At 28.8% G+C, this 15,683-nt stretch overlaps 1 protein-coding gene across 1 annotated transcript in view; it reads left to right on the top strand.

The window, feature by feature from the left end:
- LOC148281008 (metabotropic glutamate receptor 2-like) overlaps positions 1-15,683 on the top strand; it is a 508,075-nt gene that overhangs the window by 98,713 nt on the left and 393,679 nt on the right.

Raw genomic sequence — 15,683 nt, 5'->3', positions numbered from 1 at the left:
AACATATCTACATATAATTATTTGTTTTTTATATAATTTTGTGTCCGTTGTAATGATATATTAAATTACGTTGTTTTCGTGTTTTAAAAGTATATATTCATGTTCAAAAAAGACGATGAATAATTAATAAATTAATCAAATGAGTGGAGAAAAGAAGGTGATTTGAGTGGAAAATTCTTGATGATTTTTCGAATATTTTTTTTACTATCGTTATGTTTCTGATCCTAAATAATACGTTATATTTGTGATGATATACTCATGTGTCTGTGTCAACTAATTGCTGGTCCCAACGTAACACATAACTTTTAGTCCCATGGAGGTGGGACTTATGTGTTAAATAAAATATAATAAAGTAAATAAATAAATATTAAAAGGTTACAAATATATTTTCATATTTTTTATAAATATCCATATACATAAAAGGCAATGTTCTTATGTGTGCCCTCGATAGACTGAATAACTACCGATTTACGTGCGGTTTTCAGCAAAACTATGAGCTTTGCCATAGACATATTTATAGTTTTCAAAATCTTCAATCCGTTAAAAAGAAAAAAAATTAGGAGTGTAAATGTTTTATTCATCGTTCACCAAGATTTAACGAGAATGCATTTACAGAAAAAAGGAAGAATGTTGTTTATTTGTGTTTAAAAATGTTTGTTTTTGAATGCTTACAAACAAAATTCCCTTTTTATGGATCCCAATCAGATACTTCCATCAAATTCCTTATAATTTTTACCCATTTATTTCTTATTAATGGACTTTAAGTAAAAATTAAATAATGTAAACTGATATTTAAAACATTTTTGAAAATCACATTTCTACATAAAATGCACTATTGTTGGTGAAAGAACAGAGTTTAAAATTTGCAAAAAAATGATTTATTCGAAAATGAATTATTTTATGTTTTGGAATTCAAACATAAACAATTAATTAGGTATAAATTTTAATTCAATATTTGATTATTAATTATTTATACAGTTCAATCATAAAAAATACTTACTACTACGTTTCCAGGAAAAATTACACTACCTCACTTTTTCCTTTTATACGAACATTTTTTACACGCTTTCACGCACAATCAGGTATTTGGGTTTCAAATGAAATATCAAACTCCCGTCAAAACCAGCTGGCGGTTCAAAATCGACTAAAAACGCGTTGGCCATAAGCGTTTGGGCATGAGTTAAGTGTCATAATTCTAGAGGGCTCAGGGTGCGTATATGTAGGAAAAAAGTTTTATTTAAGAACATCAAACCTGTTTCTTTGGTTACGTAAAAGCATTACAAAGCAAACTTTGAAAGTATACTTAATAATGTTTTATCTTATACAAACTTATTTCCGTATTTTCGCCCTGTATTATGGCATTATAAATATTTACTATCGACATGTCTCGATAGTTTGGCTTAATGGATGAACGCTTTACTGTGGGAACTAGAAACATCCAAAAACCCATAAATACGTCCAGTTTTATTTCCGGTCTTCGGGTGCACGGTATACAAATATGATATCTATTTCGAAAAACACAAAACTTACCGATATAATATATTTCATTCTAATACTCTGTTTTAACAAAATCGGTTTATTTTCGATGTGCGAAAAATGGGACAACAAAATGATGATTTGTCTATTTTAGTTAGGCATAAAAGGTCCGAAATCCGGTTGTCTTTTTTGCATAGCATCAAGGAGACACTGTTTATGCCGTGACAGGAAAACAGTGTTCAAATTGAAAGTTCAAAAACTATTTTTTTACTTATTTTTCGTTGACCCCAAACTTTCAAAATTTTCTTTTTTTAAAAAAACACGCACTATCTTGGATTCAAACTCAAGGTTATTAAGTCTTTTTTTCAAAGATATATTTTATGGCCCTTTAATAAATAGGCTTATTTTTACTGTTTTTTTATATTTTTTATTTCCTTTTCTAATTACTATAAAATAAAAAAGTACCTTGTAATCTTTTACAAAATATATTTTTTCTCTTTCTTAAATAACACAAAAATATGATACCTGTCCATTTATTATAGGAGCGAAAAATTCATAAACATTTCTTATATTCCTACAAATAGGCCATGCTTTTGTAGGATTTTTGTTTACTCTACTTTTAACATGTTTTTCATTAATATGTATTTCATTGTTATGTTATTATCCCATATTTTTTTTAATACTCTGTTTTTACCTTTTATGTATACTGTAAAAAAATTAACAAATACCTGTATATCAAAATTCATTGTTACCGCATATCCTCACAATTTATGTTATCCGAAACCCAAAAATAATTATGTATATGTACATATCTAATTTTATCTAACAACCATAATTAATATCAAACCTTCAAGTGTGTTCATTTAATATATAAATACGAGTTTATACTCAAATCTAGCAATATCAAAGCATTGCCGGGTTCAGCTCGTATATTATAAATGTCAATTTTGGTAATACAAATTAAATTTGTATTTTTTGTAGTATTATATATAAAGTATTTATTATAATTCTTTTTTTAACACCAGATGGTGCATTGCATTGCAACACCAACTGCAGAATATCTCGATCTCTGTTACGTGTAGATAAAATGATCAGTCTTACGCTTTTTTTTGTTTGTATATTTACAAAAACAAAACGCATAGTTAACGTTTTTTACTTCTCTCAAACAAATTTCATCCTATTTCCAACAAAATTTGATATTTTTCGTGATGCCGATGATATAATTTTTTGATTAAAAATATTTTCATAATACGGAAGATACGCTTACATAAAATTATTTATATTTCTATTCCGTGTGCATGGTACCACACAACCTATTCTTATATAAATGGCGTTCATGTATTTTTCGTTTAAACATGAAAAAGTATCAATCTTTTTAATTCAATATAAAAAAGATGTAAAAAATATTTTTTAATGTGATTTTTTAAGCTGATGCACCTTTAATTTCTTAATTAATTCAAGACTTCTTCCTGGGTGGAGTAAATATATTTTTATTTATAATACTTTATATACATAAACAGTTTACAAACTGTGATGGGAAAATTCTGAGAGCGAAGCTCCCCTCCCGATTTCCCTCATCTACCGACCAGATAAATCAAGTTAAGCGTGAAACCCGAATAAATTTCACCAAAATATATCCATCCCACTCCATGAGATCTGCGCACAAGATGAATCTTCAAATAAAACACCTTTTTTCTTATTAAACATTTTATCAATCCTTAAAACTTCTTAAATAATTATTTCACGACGAAAAACATGTTAAATATAATGTTATATAATAATATTAAAAATGTAAAAAACATCCGATTACCATAATTGAACAAGAATTTGATTCTCTACAACGCGTTTAAAGGAGTTAAATAATATAGTTAATCAGATTGCATTTCTACCCTGCCTAGAATTACTATTTACAATTTAACAAAAACCCGAAATGCGTTTCAAATTATGTGCTAATTTGCAGGGTACATTTCCATATCAATTATTTTCTTATTTTAAATTTTAAGTGACTTTTCACCCTAAAAAATACCTTAGTTAGTGATTTACATACAATGTCAGATATCATTATTAATTTATAATCAAACATAGTGAAATCACTTTTTTTTTGTACAAGATAATATTGAATTAATGTTATTGTTCGTACGAAAGAATTCCTACCTCAAAATTGCTTTACAAACACTAAATTAAAAAAAGGCTTGGCAGCTATTTCAGTTGATAGTCTTCAAATTTCATCATCATTTATATTTTATATAACGAATTCGTTTCATACAGAGGTTAAGTACAAGATTCCTTACAAGTTTGCACTTAAGTAAGGGCTCCCGAACTCAAGAACCTGTATAAAATGAGAACTAAATTCAATATTTTATTATGAAATGGTTGACGTCCGTCCTAAATGTCCGAAGTCTTTCATCTTGAACAAATGAATTTTAATAAAATAAAATAAATTATTTAAAAAAAATGTCTGGAGTTGCATCAACTTGCACGTAAGAAAAAAAAAACCCGCTGACCCGAGAAGTTCTTCGGCTAGGTGATCGACTTATCATACACCGCTAAATTGTTCCTCCCAACTCGTGCGTCAAGAAGGTGGTAATTTAGACTTGGAGCTGGGACATTTTGTCAAGCCAAAAGGAAATTTCAGGGTCTTCAGATATGTCCAGGATTCATATTCAATAAAGGCGACATATTAAAGCAGAATACATGGGTGATCGCATGGCAAGGTGCCTCATGTTTTCCAAAGTTTCAGAACATTTATAAGATTAATAATATACAGAGGAAATAAAGAAACCTGTCATATTCAAATATTTTTAGTAATTTGTCACAAGATTGATCTTTAACGGTTGAGATTAATATTTTGTGTGGCCACTCACCCACTCGTGGGTTCCCTTGTATTGCAAATACATACAAAAAACTATAATAATCACCTTCTGAAAATAGTGTTGATCACAAAAATGGCATACCTCAATTTACGGAAAATACCCACAGCACAAGGAATTTTTTTTCGGTAAAGATGCTGATGGGAAGATTAATGCCTCCAGGAATCTAGTTCTCTCAAACAAATTAAAGTGGATTATTTTAATTTTATAAATCCATTATTAAAAAATACCTGAAACAAAAAAAACGTTTTAATACAGAATGTCACCTTACATATTCAAATTTTGAATAAGGTATCATTTAATATTAGATCTGGCTGTTTTCTGCAAAATGCTTATTTTGGGATGTGTAGGGTCAGCCACATTTTTAGAAATCACTAAAACTCCATAAACAAATAATTCAATTATTTTTAAAGTCACAACAAATGATTTAAGTAATTGTTTTCAATTTAGTACCCTAATATACATATAAAATAATATGTTCAATACATAATGACACTCCTTGAATCAGAGTTTTATTAGGGCTGACCGTTTTCTTTGAAATGCACATCTCAGGTTGTGGCAAGCCACCAGACTTTGAAATAAATTTAAACTGTTCTAATTAATAATTAAATTCCTTTTTTGAGTTCTAAAATAAAATTAAAAAATGCATTATTTATCATCTTTTAAAGTAAGAAAACATTCCAACTGTTATGTAGATTTGATAATTTATTATTCTTACAAAGGTGCTTTTATCTCAGTTTTACTTTTCTATGGCTGGCTGCTTTCTACCTAACAACGTTTAATTGTAACTGATACCAATGCCTTTCTGCAACCAACCATTAGTACATTTTTTGGTCATTAGGGCGCATTAAGGGTTGAACGTTTTATGTAGGAAATATGAAGCCTATGTAAAAACTAAAATAAATTTAACAATATTTTGAATTTTGGAAATTGGGGAGCTGTTTATATTAACATATTACAACAGAGATGAACAACATTGAAGATGTAGATGCCTAGACTTCTATATTATCTTATCTTAAATGTTGTTCATCTCTGTTGTAATATGTTAATATAAACAGCTCCCCAAGGAGTTGAATCCAGTCCTTGTCTACAAAAATTTGGGCAAACTCAAAATATTGTTGATAAATCCACCTGGTCCATGAAGAAGTATAGAAATTGAAAAATAAGATTTTCTGGCGTTGCCTAGTATGCAGGTGTAATAATTCAATTAGATGAATCTCACCCGCAAAAATAAAAGTTTCAGCTCCTTAACTTCACAAACATCAACAGATGAAAGAATTGAAGGAATACAGATGTTCGAATATGGGCAGAATGGTGAAGGTTACACAGTGTGTAAAGTGGCTACTTAAACCAGCCATTGACAGGTCAAAAGCCATGAAGATGCCTAGACTTCTATATTATCTTATCTTAAATGATGTTCTTCTCTCTTGTAATATGTTAAAATATATTTGTTTTATGCAACTACTATGGAAAACAGGAAATCAAAATAACATAAATAGACTACAAAGACAGCAAAATTAAATATTTAAGTTAATATATGACCTCTCTTATCTAACAGCAACTAAAGAGTTATTTATAAAAACTGAACAATAAAATATAACTGAACTTTTTCAACTAGAACACTTCAAATGTATTCATAAATGAGTCATTGATGTAATTGTAGACGAAAAACTGAAACAAAAAAAATGTAATTAACTTCCACACAACCCGAGAATATCAGAACAATTTCATAAATGGTTGGAATGTTGCGTCTCATAAAATGAAATATTACGGACCAAAATGGACACCAAGTCGTTGAAACAATAGGCATAATCCCCCAATCTACACACGTGCGTTTCCAGAAATTCTCCAGCAGCCTAGTGGACCACATGGTGACGATATCTACCTACTGTCTACAAAAGATTCTCTTCGGACATCTATCTCCCTTTGTTAACCATGGAGTTGATACAGTGCTTTATTTATTTAGTTTTTTATTGCTTAGTTCTTGGCATGAACACTTGACAAACTTACTACTATGCTCTATTTTTTATAAATTTATTGATATCATTCTAACTTTGCTAGAATTCCACTCGTCCATGCGCTTTGTAGCTGCACGATGATTGGTTATCTAGCTTTCATATACCAACTTAAAAATATCTAAATTTTATAAATGGGGTCTAGAATTCCAATCGTCTATGCGCTTAGTAGCTGCAAGACGTGTTGTAATCTTACTCCTTTTATTATTCATATTATTTTATTTTTTTTGTATCATTAATACACTAAACTTATTTGTCAATTTTTAAAATGTGTAAATGGGGGCTAAATTTCTAAATGTCTATGCACTCTGTAGCTGCAAGACGTCCTGTAATCTAGCTCCTATCTGTTATAATTTTTTATTGATCTTAACCGAAAACGAGGAACTAGAATCCCAACCGTCCATGCGCTCTGTAGCTGCAAGACGTACTGGGATATTTATTAATTGTACAGCGCCCTTGAGGTGATTTTCACAAAAATGGCGCTATATAAATTATCCAACTATATTTACATATATATATATATATATATATATAAACAACATTCTAAAATCAGGCAAGGATAATCGAGAATAATAAACCAGGAACTGAAATTATACAATAAACTACTAGATAAAACTAAATGAATGACTTAGATAACCTTTACAGAAGATGTTAAAATGTTTATCAAACAATATAATATCAATTGAACATATGATTTTATCTTAATGAATATAATCCGTTTGGGTTTATAAATAAACAAATTTCAAATTAAAAAAAAAATTAAAAAACTTTGGTAAATGACTTTCTAATTAAATAAACATGTGGGTGAAAAAAACAATTATAAATTCAAATAAAAGGGTTGATTTTATTAAGGTTAAAAGATAGGTTGTGATTTTAATTAACATTATTATCTAAACTTAATTGGATAGTGAATTTATATTAAAACCGTTAAAACTCGTTTCTAAATATTTGAGGTTAGTTAAATAGGGTCTTGTCATTTGAGAGAAACGTACTTTCAATAGGAATTGTTCTCGAATTCTACTTTTGTAACTAGACATATTTTCAAGTGTACAACAGAACGGGTGTTTCAAGCTTCCAATTACGTTTTTTGTAAGGGTCACGTTTGTTACTTAAAAAAACTGAAATTTTTTAAAAGTTTTATTAGGAAATCCTCTAGTATGTGTTAAAAAAGTTAAGAAAATTATTGCCTTTGAGTCACTCTGCGGAGCAGTGGCGGCTGAAAGGGTTAAAAATAGAGGGCATTTTTTTTTCAAATAGGTACATGTGTATTTCACAATAACTTTTACACATTTTTTTTTCTTAAAAATATATATTTTTTTTTTTTTTTTATAATAAATTTCATAAAAGGTACACGTTTCTGTAAAATTCTATGCATATCTACTTTTACACATCTAGTAAATGTTATCACTGTAACTCTCCAAAAAAGTGACTAACTCTTGTGTTTGGAGATCGACTTACACTTTGTTGTTGTTTATTGTTTATTTTAAGAGTTTATACAATTTTAAATACGAGTTCACGAGAAAAAAATTAAACAAAGGATATATAAAGAAAAAACATCAATCAATAATACATTCATACTAATTAAAATTTAATGTAGTTTTTACACGTGTTCGAAAAATTTCTTTAGATTTACTTTAAATTTATTTATTTATTGAAAACAAAGCTATTTTGGCCATGACTTATGTGAAATTTAGGAATTTTAATATTGTGTTGGTATCTGAGTGACTTATTCATCAAAAATATTTTTTTTCTTTTTTATATATTTGTATAATATAATTTATTTTATAAAGAGTGTCTACTGTATGAACCTTAAATAATTTAAATAGACTTTCCATATTGAATTTTGAGGGTTTCTTTAGAATAACTTTATTAATTAATCTTTGTACTATTTTAAGAGGGTTTAATATATTGGCGTATGAACCACCCCACCCAACAATACCATATTGTAACAAAGATTGTACAATTGAGTAATAAGCTATTTTTAAATTTTTGATTTTTGAAATATTCCTTAATCTAATAAATATGTTTAAACATTTTCTTATTCGCCCAATGCCCGCGCTCGAATTAATTTTGGGCGAAATGTTCCGATGTTTACGTACGCACGAGGTGATCTCTTTCTTTCTCATGAAAAAGTCAAGAGATAAAACATTAGCTTTGGGAAAGTTATAGAAATGACCCGCGCATTCGACATAACATGAATACTTGACGGCGCACGTGTTCAATAATATTATATATAACATCTATAAAAACATGAAGATTATAATTTTTTTTTTTAAATATTATAAAATCAAATTGCATTATATCATATAACTTCTTTGTAATGAATTTAAAGTAAATTATTTTTATATTTGGCAAGTTTTGGGAGTCATTGACCCATTGACATAAAGCCGCCGCTGCTGCGAATATTAAAATAACGTACCAAATTAAAAGATTTTGTCGGCGTTAGTGCTAATAATATTCCGTAAATGGAAAATTATTGTAATGTTTTTATAATTATAATTTTTTCGTGAGGGTTTAGTTTAAATACAGCAAAGGTCATTGTTTAAAAAAAAATTGTACCATAACCGGTTTAGAAGGCCCAAGTACAGCGGTGAATTAGAGCTTAGAGGACGCAGGCTTGAGTTTTTTTATTGTTTTTTTTTATTTATTATATTTTTTCTTCGCATTTTACAAAAGGTATACTTCTTTTTCTTCTTCAATCTTCTGTCTTCTACTGCAAAATATAAATCTCTTCCATATTCTTCTGTTGTTTTCGATCGGTTGCTGCTTACAGCCAATTTTTACCCCCCACAATGGCTATGTCATCGGACCATATTTTTTTATGTCTTCCGACGCCTCTCTTCTTCTCCCAAGGTCTCCATCTTAAAATTTTAGGGGTTCATCTTGTGGAGTCTTGTCTTGCAACATGTTTTGCCCATTGTCAATTCAGTTTTGCCACGCGATCCATGATATCCGTTATTCGGTTTTAGTTCCTTATTTCCTCATGTTTTACTCAGTCTCTTAGGCTTTTACCAAGAATGGATCTTTCCATGGATCACTATGTGCATTTGAGCTTTTCTTTATTTAGTTTTGTAAAAACCATAGTGTCCAATATGTTTGTAGTCACTGGCAGTACATATAATATGTAGGTGTACATAAGTTACAAATACAAAATAAACTTTCGCATAAACACAAAACTAAAAATCCCACAAAGGCATGGCCTATGTCTGGGTCTACAATTTATTTCAAATTTCAATAAAGGCTTATGTTAGAATACGATAGACATACAAAAATCAGGGTTTATATTAGAACACCGTATTTCTGTTGATAAAAATGAGAAAATCTCAGTTAATATGTTTGCTATTTATTGAAAAATAAGAGTCGAAACAGAAACCCTCCGTGCGTAAATCAAACGTCTTAGCTTATACACTGCGAAGACTGCCTTTTACCACGAAGGTCACCCATTCTTAGTTAAGCAGTGTTTAATTTTCCTTTGTAATTTTCATTGTTAACAAAACATATTAAAATGTAAGTGGGTTCTCTAATAGCCAACTGGTACCTGCTAAATACTTTGTTCTGCAAAATGCTATCTATTAAATAATATTTACGTACTCTATTAATGCCAACTGCAAAATAATACCTGCTAAATAGCAGCAACTAGATGTGAACTGATAAATTATATTCTTACACCTATATGTTAATAAATTTGTGTAAACCACTTTTACTATATTGAAAAAACTTCACGTAAATTTAAAGTTAGAATCAAAGAGCATAAAAGATTTGTGTAAAATGTCATACCATCAAGTGAAAAATGTTTTTGATAACAATAATAAATTATAATATTTGCTAAGTAGTATTTGTCTAATACGTCAAAATGCATAAGCATTTTATTCTGTTAGCAAATTTGAATGGTATTAAATGCTAAATATATTTCATAGGATATTCATGGTTCTAATGTTAATTATTCCATATTTCTATGTTATTTTGTTTTAAGGTTTTAACTTTGAAGTCAAACATTTCACTAAATATAATTAAATATTTGTCAGTAAGTGGTTTAATACAAATGTTTGATAACATTAAGTATTTCGTAACTACTTAAAAGTTTATTTAATACAGGATTTAACAATATGGAAAGTCCAATGATTAAAAACCCAAAAACATTTTCCCGGGTATCTATTTTAAAAAGTTTGTCCCAAATAAATGTAAAAGAACAAATTTATTAACAAAGTTCTTAAATGTATATTTTTAGTTTAAGTGCCAGGGAATCTTTTATTTTATTATATTTTGTTTTTGTATTCATTTTTGTGAGGGCCAAGGGGCGATATTTCCAGGTGTTCGATAATCTTATTAATCGAAACCCATAAGGCCGATGAAACGAGTCTCAGAAGGTTTCTTTGAATCCCTTAAAATAAATATGTGTATATTTATGTTTTTCCTTTTTTTTTTTTAAATGTTATTACTATTTTATTTTATTTTTACATCTGAGCATGTTTTTCATTCTTTATTTCAATTCTTAATTTTTAATTACTCTTACAAATTTTTTTCATTTTTAATATTATTTCCATTCGTAAATACTCACTATAAACTACAAACTTTAAAATATATTTTTTTCACATAAATTTTAATTTTTAAACAACTTTCATTTATGTTTTTCTTTTTCCTTCTCTTTTTTATGCTTTCATAATAAACCTTACATATAATTGCTTTTTAATATGGAAACTTCACTGGTCCATTAGAATTAAGTTTAATTGTGTAAAATATTAAACTTTGTAACTGAACTGTATATTTCCTGAATTAAAGAAAATAAAAAATTAAAAAAATTAAAAAAGGCGGATCACATTTGGTCCGAGGGGCTCAATTGCTAGTCAACAAATATTTAACAAGTTGTATTTACATTTAAAAGTAAATATGGAGAGTTAATATTACAATTGAGGGTACCATTTGCAAACCCGGCAAAATCTATCTTTCTTTATTTTGAGCAAATCACAAAAAACTGATACAATACTTAACTTCAATTTTTTTTTTAAACTTCCTTTTTTTTTTAAAATCAGTCAATATTTTATACGTAAACAGTGATGACATAAGCATGATTATGTCAAGAAACAGTAATGAAATAATAAATTCAATTTTATAAATTCTAACTTTGCAATACCATTTTGGTTGCCATGTTTGCGACAAACTCAATAATTCAAAAGTCAAGTTCTTACAAATGAAGCCGTATTTTTAACTGACTATGTTAGAATTATTGTAAAAAATTGTATTCTGAATAAGTTTCAATTAATATTTCACGTGTTTTTATAGAAATTAAATTTTGTCCTTAGTGCAAAAAGGGTTTATAATAATATTTCATGAGACGAAAACTACTTATCATTTATGTTTATTTTTTTGTATCACAGTAGGCCTGAAGCATAAGTCTAATCACGTTATCTTCGTATTGGGGATGATTTTTATCCGTAGCATTTGGTTTACAAAGCAGTACCCTATGCACCACTGGGTGCATAAAAATGAATGATTATGATTGTCACAGTATATTGTTTCAGTTATAACATTTACAATTGATTTTTTTATTATTTAGACTATGTATTCATGTAATGTTCATAAAAGCCATTTTACAAGTAAAACATGGCAAAATAACAGGTCCGGATGTAATAGAGGGAATTCTTTTAAAACATTTGGGTTCAAACGGCGTTGATATTATGCTTAAATTTTTTAACAAAATATATGACACATGACAGATATCAATAGAATGGTTAGCATCAACATTCATCACACTGCCTAAAAAAACAGATTCTAAGTCATGTAACAAAAACACATTGATTAGTTTAATGAATCACGCTCTTAATATATTTTTACTAATCTTGCACAACAGGCTTTGATAAAAGATTGATATGCATATTAGCGAAACGCAGCTTATTTTTCGCAATGGTTGTGGCATAAGGAAGAACCTTTTTTTTCTATTTAAATCTTGACTCAAAAATGTCTTGACTAACGATGAGAATAATGTACTATAAGTTTTTTGTATCGACTGTGAGAAGGCATTTGTTAATATAAGACACGATAAGTTGCTAGACCTTCTTTACAAAATTGGGTTGGATGAAAAAGATATAAAAATTATCGATAACGTCTATTGTAATCAAACTGCACACGTCCGTATAAATGACACTTAAACTGATAGCATACATATCCTGAAAGGTGTAAGACAGGGTTGCATACTTTCGCCAATGCTTTTTTACTTTAATTCCGAATTTGCATTAAAAATAAAATAAATGGTAAAGTTATCAATATAATATGATACGTGAATAGTAGTGTCATTAAAATTGATACTGTTGATCATCTACAGCAACTTGTCGACAAGGTAAATAATGCAGGTAAAGAATTCGGACTAAAAATGAAAGCAAACGGAAAGCATCTCACTATAAATGGTATTGGGATAGAACAGGTAACCCGTTTTACACATTGAAGATGCTGGTTAAATGATGAATAAAATCAGAATTCTGAAATAAACACCAGAATTGAAATTGCGAGATCAACTTTCTATAAAATGCAGAAACTCTTGTGCCACCGAGATCTGAAACTAAGCACAAGATGTAAAGCAATAAAACTTATGTATTTCTAGAGTTGCTGTCTGTTGTGGAAGGTTGGACTCTTAAAGTTTCAACGATTACCAAAATTGAAACATTTGAACTTTGCTTTCGTAGAAAAATGCTTGAAGTCTCATGAACTGATCGTGTCTCAAAGATTATGAACAAAGAGAGGAAGTTACTAACCACTGTCAAAAGAAGAACAGCTTCATACTTTGGTCACATATTCCACAACGATAATTATGCCCTTCTCCAACTTATTATGGAAGGAAAGATAAAGGGCAGGCGGGGTATGGGACGAAAAAGAGCATCATGGTTCAGAAATCTCATACAGTGGTTCTGTGTGCCGGATGCAGCAGCGTTGATTAGACTGGCCCAGGATCGTAATGAATTTAGAATGATGGTCGACAACCTCGAGTAGGAGCGGCAAAAGAAGAAGATCTCAAATCTCTTTTTTTCTATCGTGCTTGGTGAGTTTATATTCAAAATAAGATACCTCATACTGATAACTCATTTTACAGTACCTTAGAGATACGCATATTGTATAACTTCCAATTTAAATTAATTGACTAACAAACAGTTACAACGCACGCGAATTTAACATTTTTGAAGCATTGAACTTGAGGTAGTTTACAAGTTCGTATTATTCGTAAGAAAGTTAAAATTTCCAAATATCTCTTAAATGATTTTAATCGTTTATCGCTGGTAAAAATGCAAAATCTTCGTTAAATAAATTGAACAAAAATCTAACAACTTTTTTCCCAGGTCTTGATAAAAATATAAATTAAAATAATAACAACATGGATGGATAGCATTTTAGAGAAGGGAATATGGAAGTCTACGCATTTACAGAACTTATGACCAGTCATTAGCTGGTTCAAGTGGCCACTTCACACCATTTTAGCTATGCGTGAACTTCCATATTTCTTCAACTCTTGGTTTTGTTGATTTTTCCATATTCCCTTCTCTTAAATGTTATAAAAAACATGTTATTATAAAAAATAAATTGTGAGTTTTTACAAAAGTGGTTAGAAAACCGAACGTTTCGATACTGATTTATTATTTATGTAAAAAAATAGTTTAAGAAACTATCTTATTTTAATCTCGCTTTAAGACAGAAACTGGCCTTTCAGAACAATAAATAATTGTACCAAAGCAAAAACTACTGAGTATTGTTTGTATCTGTCGACTAATAACGACATGTGTCCTATCAGTACTTTAGTTTTTTTTTTTGTGAAATTATTACTATGGTAAAGTGTATAGGAGGATTCATAATAATTAATTTATTTATTAATTTGCACGGCACGCAGTGCCTTTTACCTTACAAAGATACATTTTATCATAAAAAAATAAACACCTTAATATAATGTGAAAATCATACAAATCAAACTGTAAAGTATTATGTTACATAAATAGTATTATGTTACACAGCAGTTTCGAATAAAGAACATATTTATCCTTGAACCAGTAAGAATAGCACAAAAACGGATAATGAAGATCATTCTCAAAAAACCCTCGAGGTATTCAACGGAAGCTCTATTCGCTGAGTTAAAGATATTGGATGTAAGACGATTAATTGTAAGGTGCCTACCACTTAAATTGTATGATGAATTAAGTGAGGTCAAAAGAACCCAACAGAATATAAACACACGTTCAGCAACACAAATTAACTGTATTGTCCCATTTGTATCAACCGCCTTTGATTAAAAGCAGTACAATGTTATTGCTCCAAAAATATTTAATGATTTATTGCCAAATATATAAAAGACTCAAAATGTAAAACAAATGTTAAAATAAAAATAACTGCACATATAAATAGTGTGGCGAGAGATTTTTTTGAAAAATATGTGTAAATCAATAAACGTAGTACTTTATATAATTGGTACAAATATTATTTATATTTTTATGTATTTCATATTATATTTGTTTTATTATAGATTATACTAAATTATTTATGTTTAAGTAACCTGTATTCTTGGCACATATATATACTTTATATTTGTATAATAATGATTTTTTATTTCTTACATTTGATTAGCTAGGCATTTATAATTAAGTAGTTTTATGTTATTGTTTTATTAGTATAGGACTACTTACGCTCTAAAGATAAAAAATCTCCATCTTAGAACAGGCTGTGCCATGTTAGATGGAGACTATCATAAACAGAGAACACTCCGTTTTCATTTCACATTAATTGGTTTTATATAGATTCCCTGTTATCAAGTATGTATGTTTTTATTTTTCTTGCAATAAATTTATAAATAAATAAATGTAAAAAATAATAATTAAACAATGTGTGCAGATAAAATTTTCAAAAGGATTTTTTTTTTTTTTTAATATCTTTAAGAGGCACAAAATTTAAGTATATTAAACACAATAAAATTCCTTTGTCTCCAAAAAAACAAAAAAAAAATAACAAAAAAAGGTTATTATAAAACAATTAAAGTTATTTTAAAATACGTAAATATGGTACACAATAGTACCCATACAAAAATAAACACAGAAAGCACTTTAATCTAAAAAAATGTTAATTACCGTTTACCATCTTTGAAATGATTCAAAAGAGTTGATTTATAAAAGCTATACTTTATGTAAAAATTTTAGCAACGTCGGAATAGTTATTGCCGAGTTTGTGGAGTTGATTCAGAATAGCATTATATGAGTATACTATTCGCGAATTGTTGCAACTAAACGGAGGCACTTGACGAGTCTTTCGTCCAGGTACCTTGAAGTTAATGAGTGTTTATAGGTTTGGGCAGTTC

The sequence above is a fragment of the Micrasema longulum genome, unplaced genomic scaffold, assembly GCF_059751315.1.
Source record: "Micrasema longulum isolate JH-2025_06_02 unplaced genomic scaffold, ASM5975131v1 h1tg000505l, whole genome shotgun sequence".
In the NCBI taxonomy this organism is placed as follows: Eukaryota; Metazoa; Arthropoda; class Insecta; order Trichoptera; family Brachycentridae; genus Micrasema; species Micrasema longulum.
Note: the sequence above shows the minus strand (reverse complement) of the source record. Positions and strands in the feature narration are given on the sequence as shown.